Here is a 14,582-nt window from a genome sequence, read left to right on the forward strand (position 1 = left end):
AAGTTTGATCCTATCATCATCAAAGGATAAATCTTTAAAATTTGAAAGATAAGGAGTTTTATGCAAAATTCTCTAAGATTGAGTTTTGTCTAAACTCTGTGGTATTTATAGGCCACATGTTTCCGGCGATGGTATTAGTGTTGATACCCAAAAGAGAGAAGAAATTCAGAGTTTCCCTATAACAACATCTCCGAAATATATAAGGAGTTTCTTGGGTTTGGCTCTCTATTAAAAAAGGTTTGTTTAGGGGTTTTCGTCTGTCTCATCTCCCTTGACTAAATTGACTCAGAAGATAGTTACATTTTAATGGTCTGAAGCTTTTGATAAAAGCTTTCAGGAATTGAAAAAGAGGTTGACTACTGCCCCGTTGTTGATATTACTAGAGTTTACTGAAGGTTTTGTTGTGTATTGTGATGCATCAAGAGTTGGGTTGGGCCTTGTTTTAATGCAGAATGGCAAGGTTATATCTTATGCCTCCAGACAATTGAAAGTTCATCAGAAGACTTATCCAACCATGTCAAAGAGTGGGCTGTTGTGGTATTTTCCTTGAATATATTTTGTAACTAATTGTACGACATTCATGTTGATATATTCACATATCACAAGAGCTTACAATATTTGTTCACCCAGAAAAAGCTCAATCTCAGACAAAAAAGGTAAGTAAAACTAATCAAGGATTATGACATATGTATTCTTTAGCACCTAGTAAAGGCTAATGTGGTTGCTAATACTTTAAGTAAGTTATTCATGGGGAGTAAAACCCATGTTAAGAAAGGAAAGAGGGAGTTAACCAAAGACTTGGACAGACTTGCATGTCTAGGAGTCAGACTTATGGATTCTACAAATTAGGAATTGTGGTGACTAATGGGGTTGAATCATCACTAGTCTCATAGGTGAAACAAATGCAAGATCAAGACCCCATCTTGCTTGATTAGAAGGAGAATGTTCATAAGAAAATTGTATTGTCTTTTGAACAAGGGGGAGATGTTGTGCTAAAGTATCAAAGTAAATTGTGTGTACCTAGAGTGAATGGAATCCAAGAGAGGATCATACGGGTTCCACCATGATGTATCGCGATTTGAAAAAGGTATACTGGTGGGAAGGTATGAACAAAGACATTACTGAGTTTGTTGCCAAGTGCTCGAATTTCTAGCAAGTGAAGTGGAACACCAAAGGCCTGGAGGATTGGCTCAGAATATAGAACTTCTGGGAGATGATTAATATGGACTTCATGGCGCCGTTGAAATAGCTCTATATGAAGCTCTTTATGAGTGATGATTTATATCTCCAATTGGGTGGTTCGAAGTCGATGAAGCAGGGTTGATAGGACCAGCTATAGCTCACCAAGCCATGGAGAAGCTGAAGGTTGATACGCTCAAACTTACTTCTCAAATAAGAAGAAAAGCAGTCGTGTCAAGTAAATAACCCAACTAGTGAGGTTGGGATCGTTCCCACGAGGAAAATAGTCTAGACTTAACTTCAACCTGTTATTACTATTGTTTGGTCAATGAATTCCTTGGAAAGTAAAAACAATAAAAGGGGGATTTCTATTTCTAAATGAATGAAAACAACTAACACAATTGAAAGAGACATTTAACAGCTTTCAATATTGGATTTTAATCAATTAATCAAAGTAACTAGGGTTTACGTCTTCCCCACAGGTTCATACGTTGATAATTATAACTATAACAATTCTATGCAAGTATCTTTCATGCAAAGTAATAAGTTATGTATTTCTAAATCCTTGGTCCGGCATCTAGAAAATCTCACTCCGCAGCTTGGTCCTGCTACGTGTGTTGCTTTCCAAACCCTTATCTTTACCTCATATTAAGCATCGTATTCGATATTTGACAAAGTAATTACCTCGTACAAATCAATACAGGCCGATTAGATAGTATATACTAAATGTATGTTGATAATTCTTTTCCTATTATCTACCTCCTTGGTCCGGCAAGTAGCATTAAGGCGAGTTCTAACGTTGGCCATCCGTTAAAAAGACTTCTAAGCGAAAAAATTATTAATACATGCAAGACACCATTCTACAATTGTTATTTTAGTTAGGTTTTATCTCATTATTTGCCTATGGTTCCCACAACCCTACTTATGGAGTTTAGTTACTCATAGTCATAATCACAATATTTGAATATATTAAATAAGAATTCATGTACCTACTTCAATGAGAAAGAGTAAAATCCGAAAGTTTCTTTGAATAATCACCAAAAATCACCAACAATCAATGATACTCAAAAGTCTAACAATACAATGTTTTCTAATATGAAGTCTAACAATGATCCAGAGTCTAACTATATGGAGTCTAACTTCAAAAACGAGGTTTTTATAAATGTTTATGAAAAACTAAAACCTAATTAAACAAGGACTCTATTTGCTAGAAATCTGCCAAAACGCGCTGGGTCGACGGACCTCGCGACGGATCGTCATGGTCACGACGGACCTTCATGTACTCCGTTGTCCCATACATATGCAATATTTTCTGCTGCTCTTCTTCATTATCCTCGACGGCAAGTATGATGGACCGTCATAGGCACAATGGTCCGTCAAGGGTCTTCGTTCCAAAACACTTCAACTCTTGGAACATGGGTACTGGGATAACTTCTCTGAACTTCACGACGAACCTGCTGGACGGACCATCATAAACACTACAGACCGTTACAAGCTTCGTAACCCCACACTTGGTCAGACTTCCCCATCTTCCTTCAGCAGCTGCACTACGCTGCCACCTGCGGACCGTCACAAGCACGACAGACCGTCATAAGCTCCGTAGGTGGTCTCTTCTGCATTTCTTTGCTCAAAATCTCCGCATTCAGCTTTGGACAGATTTCCTATAAATTAAAAAGAAACTTATATAAAAATTAGCACACAAAGGTTTTTGGACACACTAAACTTAAGGAAAAAGTATTTATAATCCCGTGAAACCACGGTATATCAACACCCTCAACTTAAATTCGTTGTTTGTTCTCAAGCGACGCGCTATGACTCAATACAAAATATTTGTACAATAGTATCCATTTTTCATCCTTTGCAATCATTTGGCTATTAATCCTGATTAATCTCATCAAATCTATGCATGCTATCAGTATTAGGCTTGAATTATGTGGGATCAGAACATGACACAGACTCACCATGCACTAACACCTGTCCTCTTCAATTTCTCACCGAGGTGCTAACAATTCCGGTATTACAACTAGTGTCCTCACTTTAAAACAAAATCCTCATTTTTCACACAATGATTTCGGTTTGAGTATAAGGATTACTTTTCAACACTCACTCTCAGAACAAATTCACACTCATTCATACCTATTGCCATAAGTTTGCCCTTATTTTCACTGCCTTAAGTTCACTATACAACCCTTAGGATCACAATAGGACTTTTTTAGCTAGTAACATAGGCTCAGGGTCAGGTAGGGTATATTTACGAATACTTTAGTGACTTTTTTCCCTCCTTGACATATCGGCTAAACCTTCCACTATCTATTTATCTCGCCCAGTTTCTCACCCTCATTTCACCTTGCTATTTTCTTTTCTTTCTTCATTTGTGTAAGTGACTCTCTTCTTTTCTTGCTTGTATTTCTTGTATAATTTTCTTTTTCTTAACTCTTCTTTCGACTAATTCTTGAGTTACTTTACTTTTGTTCTTTCTCTCTCTTTGTTCTTTCAACCCCACTTTCCAGAGCATTCCTCATAATAGTCACCCTCAACTCATGGCTTTGCCATGAGTCAAGGTACACAATACCCAAAGTTGGGTCTGAGTCATAACGAAAATTGTTTACTGCATTAACCACCCTCAACTTATGCTTTTGGCATAAGCTGAGGTGCACATGTCCAAGGAGGGACCAGGGACAACACATTGTTCCCAGAAAGATCAGTTGGGGTGAAATAGAAAGGTCAAATTTAAGCTCAGATCATTTGGATCAAAGAAGGATAAATTTCATTTGGTTTCTTTTATTTAGGCTAGAAATGGGCTATATTGAATAAGGGCCTATGATCCTTTCCTAATTGTCTATTACAGCTCACTTTTAGTAGGACTAACCAGGCAAGTTCTAGCTCAGTACCAATAGTGGACTATTCAAATTTTCCTCACACTCACTTGACATCTATTCACTATACCAGATTATAAGACGCCTAGTTCAAATTTTAGACTTAGGGTAATGCAACGGTGTACCTCTATGTCATGCTTAGGGCCACACAATTATCAGTTACTATGCCTACTCATGCATCATTTTCAAATTTATCAGGATATCATTTTAGCCCTCATGCTTTAGAATTAATCTATGTACAAAAGATATAAACATGATGGTTCAACAGAAAAAGTAATCAGTCTTTTGGGGAAAAAGAACACAAGCAAGAAAACCCAAAAAGAGGATAGTGAATTGGCTACTCAGACTTCACCCTAACACTCACTATCCATTTACCCCAACCTCAACAAAAAAACATAAAATTGTCCCCAATTCATAAAAATTTAAATAATAGAGTGGTAGGTGACGCAAACATGTGGCGCAAAGCGCCGTCGATCAGCAAGCTGGTGGGTCCGGTTCCCCTGAACCCACGTCCTCTGCAATCTCGACACCCTCAGTGGTGTCCTCTGCAACAATTGCACCATCAGTAGTGCCTCCTGCTATCTCCACAGTGCGGGAGATACACGGCCCAGCCGCTAACTCTGATGCTCTCATCTGGTGCGCCTCCTCCTCAGCAAGTGAGGCTCTCCTCGCAGCCTCCATCTTTCGGCACTCCTTCTTCCATGCTCGCGCCTCGTCCTCTACTTAACCCCTACGCCTCTTGGCATGCTCTCGAGGAGGAGGTGGTGTAATCTCTTAGGTGGCGAATAGGGCCGCTAGCACTGTTTCCTAAGCAGGCTCGACAGAACGGGCCTCAGACTCCGGCACCCTAGCCTCTAAGATCGTGTCGATCTCTGCACGAAGACTGTCAACTGCAGCCTGAAGAGTTGACACATCCACCGGAGGGGCTGGTCGGGCTAGTACCCTCAACTCAAAGGTGTCCAACCGCTGGTTAACCTCAGTGATCTTCCGCTCTGTATACAGTACCATTTTCCGCTCTAGGCGCTCTTCTGATTCAGTAATAGACTTCTTCATCCACGGCTTGATATGATGCAGAAGTGTAGCCATTTGCGCCTGTAATTTTTGGACCATAGCAAGCGGGACCACTGCCGGTAGAGGGGCTAGGCAAGAGGAGCTCAGGGCAGTGCTACTACCCGGGATAGACACGACCGGGGTAGAGTCAGTGGATGCTGCATGTGTGTCGTGCGGTCCTGGGCTACCGTATCAGCAAGTGGCGGCAGCTCTAGACAAGGCCCTCTGCGGGGAGCCAACGCATTGCCCTCGTCTTTGATGAGGCCGACGTTAATAGTGCCCTACGGGATCTTGAGCTGATCTACGTGCCATATAGGCACACCTGCGGACCTGCAGAGAGCAAAGATCATGCACGGGAAAGGGTTAGTAGTAGTGACCTTGAAAGCCCTCTCGTGCATGACTTCCTGTAGAAGCCACGCGAAGTACACCTCGAACCCGGCTATCATCGCCGCCATCAACACTGCTCGATTCCATATAACAATATTATCAGCAGCTGTGGGGGAAAGGCAGTGACGGAGAATCATCCACAAGAACTTCGCCGTGAAAGTGAGGTTGGCCTTCTTGATGGCCCCCTTTGGCTCAGTTACCCAGTCGGCACCCTTTCCATCAACTGACAGGTGCAGGGCCATCCACATATTGGTGGTCTATCTCAATGATGGCTCACGCAGGAACTGTCCATCTTTAACTATCTGCCAGCGGTAGTCAAACTCGGCATTAAAAGGGGTCCGAGTAGCATCAACACCCTCGCCGTATAAAAACCGGCGGATGGCAGGCAGAGAAATCTCAACATGTACGCCCCGTACTCGGACCTACTCCAATGGGGCCTATTTAGCGGGGGCAGCCCGCCTATCTATCTGTGATCGGAGAGTCGCTACATAGTATGCGTAGAACTCTCTGACCATTTCTTCACTGTAATGTCCCAACGGACGTGTTGTCCACTCCAAGTGATACCTGGTGAAGAGATTGTGGATCTCAGGCATCATTGGGAGACTCCCTGTAAGGACCCTCCGCTCCAAGGTGAGTGTTCAAGTCATCACTCGTTTATCAGTCAGGAACTTGGCGTCGGAGTATACTTGAAATTGCCTGTCGACACACCACCAGTTGGGCTAGTCAGTGGCTGGGGTGGGGGATTGAGCTGGTGAACCTGATGTGGTATCCGAACTGTCAGCCTCATCAGACGAGGCCGACGCTGCAGCGGTGGCGGGTGTGGAAACCTCAATAGAGCCGGAGGCTTCCTCGAACCACGATACTCTTATGTAGCCAGACGCTCCTTCTTTATTTTTGGGTGACCCAGAGGGTGTGCCGGTCAGTGTGCGCTCCTCATCAGACTGGGAGGCATTGACTACGCCGGATGCCACCTTTTTGGGTGTGGCTCTAGGAGCACGTGCAGCACGGGAAGGGGTGGAAGTTCCTGGGGGCACATACTCGGGGTCACGCTCATCATTAGAGCTGATGACCATGCGGGCAGATGGTGCGACAGACTTCGATCGCCCGCGTGTGTAGATATGGTCTTGATTGGGTGCCATAGTAGATAGTACCTGTAAAGGATCAATATTAGTATGAGAAGTGGCAAACAAGGCAAGCAAGACCACAAAAAAAATTAAAATAGTATGTCATTACTATGGTAACAGTGACACACGACGGACCTGGTGATGGCTCGTCGTGACTATGACGGACAGTCATGGGGTCCATCGTGTTTTACTTGGACCATGTATAAATTGATAATCGTAAAGGAGAGTCTCTGACTAGTATGAAGGTATGTGCAGGACGGACCGTCATAGGTACGACGGTCCTGCATAGGTGTCCGTCGCAGGGCACTTGAAAGAAATATGGAGACCCTTAGGAGAGGGGTCTCTGACCGTCATGACAGTCATGCAGTACGGACGGTTTTGCAGGATGGTTCGTCGTAAAGACGACGGTCCGTCACATGTGTCCGTTGGAACAGGGTCTAGGGCTTTTGGAAAGGACCCTACGACGGTCCATCGTGAGCACGACCGTCCGTCATCGGGGTCTTGTTCTGCAGATTAGTGACAGAACTGGTGTACCCCATTCATCCCCGATGAACCCAAATAAAACTTGCAGTGTTTTGGACCTACATTTGTCTAACCCAACTACCTAGGAAACTAGTAATGTGAAAGCACCTATGTTTAGGGTTGGAAACATGGCAATTTCGAACATTTGTAACCTAGGTTAGACAGAATCTTATATAAAAGAAATGAACATATCAAGAACAACTAAGCTAATACTAATTAATAAACAAAAATGCAAGATAAATTAGTAGAAATTAGAGACACATACCTTAGAATTGGGGAAACAAAAAGGTGGGATAATTTTTGCTTATGTTCTATGTTGGTTGAAAGGTATAGGACAATAATTTTATACGGTGAGATAAGACGTTATACCATCGCTTAGGCTCATCATGATGGTTCTCTGTTGGAGAATCTCCCACAAAACTCTATTACTTTCATATATAAGTAAAGTTGAGTTTGGTGTTGCAAATTCTTTAACGAACTAAGTAGTTTTACTGTTTTACCAAGATTTATATCTGTCACATGTGCTTAAATTTCCTTATATATACACATTGAGTTGAGTATTCATGAGTTGAGCATAGACAAGTTTAGTTCATCTTCCTCTTTTCAAGCTTTAAGTTGTTATTTAGCATTCAAACTCGCTTAGTCGTACATTCAATGCACTGATACCAGTTGGACTGCAGCGTCTTATGATGCACTCAGCATCATCCACTGCCTCATTGATCCAATTGAGTATTCGTAGTCAATGGTGAGCATCCATACTTTTGGAGGACACTTTTATACGCTTTCTAGTATTTCTTTAGTGGGATGTTGTGCGTTCTTTCCCAACATCAATCTTAGTATTGTAAAGGTTTCATAAACAGTCGGATAGTTAGTTTTGAGTCTCTTAGTTCTGTGTTTTAGATTTCTTTTTATGAGACTTAAGTGCTAGTTTGACCAACTTATTATTTCTTTAGATTATATTATGATGATGTTTTACTTGAGTTAAGTCTTCCACTGAGTTGAGTAAGCCAGACCAAGGGTTCGCTCAAGACCAACATGTTTATTGGGTGCCGGCCATGTCAAGGGCTTAGGCTCGGAGCATGACATAATCAATACGACGTAGTATAGCAAGGATCCTCCAGAACTTTGGGACCTAGTATAACAAAGACCAACCTGAATAACGGGACATAGTATAGCAAGGACCCTCATGAACAATGGGACGTAGTATATCATAGACCCTCCCGAACAATGGGACGTAGTGTAGCAAGGACCCTCAAGAAGAATGGAACATTGTGTAACAAAGAACCTCCTAAACAACGGTATGTAGTATATCAAGAACCTTCCTTAATGATGGTACGTACTATATCAAGGACCCTCATGAACAATAGAACGTAGTGTAGCAAGGAACTTTTTGAAAAAGGGGATGTAGTATAGCAACTACCCTCTTGAATAATGGGACATAGTATAGTAGGACCCTCCTCACAATGGAATTGAGATTAAAAGGACCCTCCTAAATAATACGATTAGTAGGACCTCCTATATAATGGTATTAAGTTATTTTGTTCTATGATAAACACTTCCTAGACGAAGACCGTTATTGTTCATTTTTCTCCTAAGATAAAAACTTCCTTGTCTTAGACTGTTATTTTTTATTTTTATCCTACGATAAACATCTCCTAATATGAAAATGTTATTTTTCATATTTAACCTAGGAAAACCACTTCCTAGTTTGAGACATTATTTAGTTTCCTCATAGGATAAAGACTTCCTAGTCTAAGACTGTTATTTTTCATTATAGTATGAGGATAAACACTTTCTACTATGAAACATTAGTTTTATTTTCTCCTAGGATAAGCACTTTCTAGTCTGAAATGTTATTTCTGATTTTAAACTAGGATAAACACTCCCTGGTCTGAGGCAGTTATTTTTATTTTCTCCTACAATGAACACTTCCTAGTGTGAGAAGTTGGTTTTATCATCTCCTAGAAGAAACACTTCCTTGTAGGATACGTTCTTTATTTTTCTCCTAACATAAACACTTCCTAGTCAAAATTGTTATTTTTCATTTTCATCCTAAGATAAACATTTCCTAGTCTTAAACCATTATTTTTAATTTCCCCTTGGATAATCAGTTCCTAGTTTGAGACGTTATTTTTCATTTTTTCCTATCATAACCACTTCATAGTCAAAGACGTTGTTTCGTATTTTCACCTAGGATAAACACTTCTAGTCAGAGACGTTAGTTTTACTTTCCACTATGATAAACACTTCCTAGTTTGAGATTTTTATTTTTTAAATTACTTCTAGGATAAGCACTTCCTAATTTGAGACCCTTATTTTTTATTTTCTACTACGATAAACACTTCCTAGTCTGAGTTTATTTATTTATTCACATCTACTAATAACTCACAATTTTCCAGTGAAACTGCAGCTAATTTTTTTTGTTTCTTTTGTTTGTGATGGCTTTCAGGTTTGTTCAAGCAATACATTGGACTCTTTTCATAATGGTCAATACCCTTGATGGGTAGAATCTACTTTTTAATTGAATGTAGCAACTTGTCTACCTGACACCATCTGCTATTAAGCTACTTATTAACAAAACATACAGTCATTCAAGAATCTTTTCACTTTTTCATTTTCAAGAGTGTCAAAAGCTCTCTCTAAGTTGCAAGTTAAGCCTAGATTAAAGATTAAGATACTCATCCAAAAATCAAAGTGATATATGAAAGTCATTACTCAAATGAAGACTCAATATAAGCGACACATATAGGAGATTTAACTTTTATTTTCCTTTTGACTATTGTGTTTCATTTTTTTAATTCTTGCTTTTGTTTATCCTTTTTTGGAACTTTTGTATTTTTGGCCTTTTCACTTGTGTACCCAACTTAGGTATTTGGCATTGTATATCAAATTGATTTTGTTGTTGGGGAGGTGGGACAATAATTATTTGTTTAAGCATGAAAAATTATTAAAATAAAAATGTTTTAGGCTCAAAATGGGAGTTCTATGGATAACATTTCATTCGGTAGGCTTGAAAGACACAATTAGATCAAAGAAAGTCTATAATATTTTCTCAAGTTAAATATTGTTAAAAATTCCAGTTCAACAAACATTGGGGTAAGATCCATATCAGTATAGTCATGCCATTAAACTTTATATAAAGATCACCACAAAATACACATGAAACATGAGTTCAAATTAGTTTTAGCCTTAATTATAAACAAAACAGTCTCAAGTATTACATAAATATATCAAGAGGTACCAAAAGAAGTCCATAGGTACCAACACAATTGGTTTGTTTGCCAAATTGTTTATCACTTAATTATTTTTTCTTATGCACATTGATAAGTATGTTGGCACCAACCAAGTCAAATTTTTCAAAATAAAAAATATCTTTTTTTTGGCCATAGTTTTTGTGATGTGGATTTAATGTTTTTTTTCTTGGTTGGATCGAACCTCAAAATAAGGTTGCCTATTATCTTGAAAGCATGAATCAGGACGAACGTGTTCACAAAAATTAAAAATACAACATTATTTTAATAAAAATACTTCTCTTTCATAAATAATTTTAAATAAGGATCACATAACCCTAGGAGGGTTGTTTACATATATTGTCAAGATAAGAATCAGGTGTGCGTAGTTCATTCATATTGAATAGTTAGAAAAATAAGTTTGAGATATTATGACAAATGCAATTGAGTATTTCATTCAGGTGTGCGTAGTTCATTCATATTCATAATTTTTTTTTGACAAATGCAATTTTTCAAACAATTATAAAGTGAAAGATTCTAAAGTTTTTTATTAACTGTAAAATTTTTTTGTAATTTTTATTAAATAGTGAAAAATCTTTTATTCCATTTTTTTTAGAAAAAGGTACGATAACTTATAAAAGATGAATTATTTTTACAATTTCTTCCTTTTGCTTATTTTGTAATAATTGAAAGATACATTTTCTCTCATTCCACTAATAACAATTGAATGGATCAACATTAAAAGACTTTCTGAATAAATGCATTTTCATATAACACGGAAAATGATCTAAGTGGTCAAGTAAAACAGGGATACTTATCTACGATGGACACAACTCTATAAGTGAATTACAAATGATGAAAATAAGTGGTCACCTATGGAAAAACATGCCTATATATGTTCCAGTTTTAATAGGTTCAAACCTAAAGGAGATAGGTATCTAGGCATACCCGAGTGGAAAACTAGACCCAGGGAAGGGCAAGTCATTAGTAGCAGTTTCCCCTAGGTCAAAAGAATTCCTTACCCAACTTTCTAGTTCGCAGACTAAAAAAGGAGTCATCTCCTTTTGATTAAGGATTAAATAAAAAGGTGACTTGGAACAACAACTCAATTCGAAGTCGTGACTCTCATAAATAACTTAATCCCTTACTAAATTAAGTTAGATAAATTGGAAAACCCTTCATCTGCGCAAAAAAGGGGTGTGACAATAACAAAATTGTATCTTCCTCGACATCCCAAGTAGCACCCTCAACTAATTGATCCCTCCAAAACACTTTCACAGAAGGTACTTCGTTACTTCTCAACTTCTTGACTTGTTGGTCTAAATTGCAACCTGAACATCCTCATAAGAAAGATTATCCTTAATTCCCAAACCTTCTAATGGAACTATGGATGTCTTATAACCATTACTTTTTGTTAATATAGATACATGGAAACCTAGATGCATTGATGCTAACTCATCTCAGAAATCTAGCTCATAAGTAACCTTACAAGTACCTTTGAAAATCGTATATGGGCCTGCATATCGGGGTATAAGATTCGCTTTCTTAAAAACCCTCATTAGACCTTTCATGGGTGAAATTTTCAAGTAAACACAATCATGAACATCCAATTCAAGATTCCTTTTCCGTACGTTGACATATGAATTTTGCGAACTTTTAGTCATTTTGAATATTGGTTTAATAAGTCCAACTTACTCTATTGTCTCATGTACAAACTCGAGAGCTATTAACATTTTCATCAACATGAAACCATCCTATAGTAGATCTACACCAACCATATAATTCATCTAATGGAGCCATAACAATACTCGAGTGATAGCTATTTTTATAAGAAAACTTAATCAATGGAAAATGGTCATCCCAATTACCCTTAAAATCAATCAAACAAGACCTCAACATGTATTCCAAAGTTCTGATAGTACGCTTTCCTTTCCCATCATTTTATGGATGATATGTCATACTAAGATTAACACGAGTACCAAGACCTTTTTGGAAAGACTTCCAAAATTTAGAAGTGATTGGGTACAATGATAAAAAATAATGAACTAAGGCACTCCATAAAACATTACCATTTCTCACAAGTACAACTTGGCATAGTCTTCCACCGAGTTATCAACCTTGACAGGATGAAAATGAGCCGATTTTCTCATTCTATCTAACCAAAATAAAGTTATGTTGTTGTCACTGTGTGCGAGGAAAACCAACAATAAAGTCCATAATCAAATATTCACACTTCCAAGTAGGGATGATAATTTCTTTGCATAAACCTCCCAGTTTCTAATGCTCAACCTTCACTTGTTGATAATTAAAAAACTAATCCATCAATCCCCCAATATACTTTTTCATCCGATTCCACCAATAGAGCTCGTGCAAATCATAGTAAATCTTATTGGCTCCAATGTTAATGGAATATTACGAACAATGAGCTACTAACAGTATTTGTTCCCTCAAGTTTACATTAGAAACGAACAAAAAAATGACCTTGATATCCAAGCACTCCATTAGATCAAGCACTACTTTGGTGAAGATTTAGATCTTTCTAGTAAGATATGTTCACTTAATTTTCATTATCTTTCTTAAAAATTGCTTCCTCTAATGTCTACAAAAATTGGATCAATACCTTTCTAGACTTTCACATCCTCCACATAAGATGATTTTAATACATTGTGAACCATAACACCACCCTTGGTGAAGTCCACTAATCGACCATCCGATCGGGATAATCTATGAACATCTTGAGCTAACTCTTTCATTTATTCTTCAATATGAGCAACCATTCTCATGGATAATCATTTATGCTTATACTCCACCACACTTTCCTTGTTGTGGTAATAGATAACACTCACTTATATATAATTTTTCAGTAGCTCATGCCACCTTTTGTGGTGAAGGTTTAAATCTTTCTTATTAAACACATAGTGCAAACTATTGTTGTTGATAAACATATCTAGATGAACACCGTATAATAATGCCTCCAAATCATTAAGGTAAAAATAAGTGCTCCTAAATCAAGGTCATAGGTACATTAATTCATCTCATGAATCTTAATTTGCCTTGAGGCATTAACAATAATATTTCCATTTTGCCTAAGCACACACACTAGCCCAATTCTAGAGGTATGGAGTGAAAGTAAGTTATAACACCTACGAAACTAGTAGGCTTAACTAGATCTTGACGTTAAGTTTAGAGAAGTACACGTACCTCCCCTTACCTTAAAAATTCATGTATTTGTGTTAGAACGCAAAGGTTTAAAACCCAAGGACCAGCCATGGGTCCTTGAGGAAAAGCCCCAAAAGAACTTCCTGGTTGTGACTCACAAAGGGAAATCACGCCTCTTAGGTCAACCCACTCTCTGCGGGTAGGAATGCATAGACAAAACCTTGCAAAACAGGCTACAGAACCCCAACCCATGCTTCACTAGCATGGGTCGTAGGTCCTTCCTCAGTCTATAGTTGAGGGGGTCGTGGGTTATTCCTTAAATAAATTTTTACGAGTTTGTTGAGAGGTAATTTGGTGTTTTCTTTTTTAAGTTAATGTTAAGTGACATTGTTTTGAACATAATTTAACTAACTATATAAGGTTTTTAAGTCCCTAAACTATATCTTCTAATTGATAACTACCTACTCCCCGAATCAAAATAAATTTTACCCAAAATCATGTCTCTAGAATCCAAGGAAAAAGAAGAAGAAAATAAAACTATGGCTTGAAGAAGGAGCCTTTTTCACACGAATTTGTTGAATGTCTTCACCTTAGGTGTGGTCGTGATTTATCCATGGAGATCTTAATATCTCAATGTTCAAATTAGAAATTTAATTCCGTAAAAGCTAGGGTTGTCACTCCAAGTAATGAATTCTTTCTAAAAACAATTTTATTAATTTAACTACTGTATATTATGGTTGAGTGTTGATTATTGTAGTTTTTATGATAAAAATCTCTCATGAATTCATGAAATTCTCATATGCCTAAATTATACCTTATGGTGTGGGTGAATTATGTAAGATGAATAATATGACATTGTACTTGTAGTGATTTTGTTATTGAATCATATGGTTATCTATGTTTAATGTAGTAACTCTAGATGTGGTTTATTGAAAGTGATCCTTGATACAAGAGGGGTAAAACATGACAATTATGCCTAATTGTTGGCTTCATGTGCATATGCATTATGGACATGATTATATTCTACTTGATGTAGGAATTCAAAGTCCATTATC

The sequence above is a fragment of the Solanum lycopersicum genome, chromosome 7, assembly GCF_036512215.1.
Source record: "Solanum lycopersicum chromosome 7, SLM_r2.1".
NCBI lineage: Eukaryota > Viridiplantae > Streptophyta > Magnoliopsida > Solanales > Solanaceae > Solanum > Solanum lycopersicum.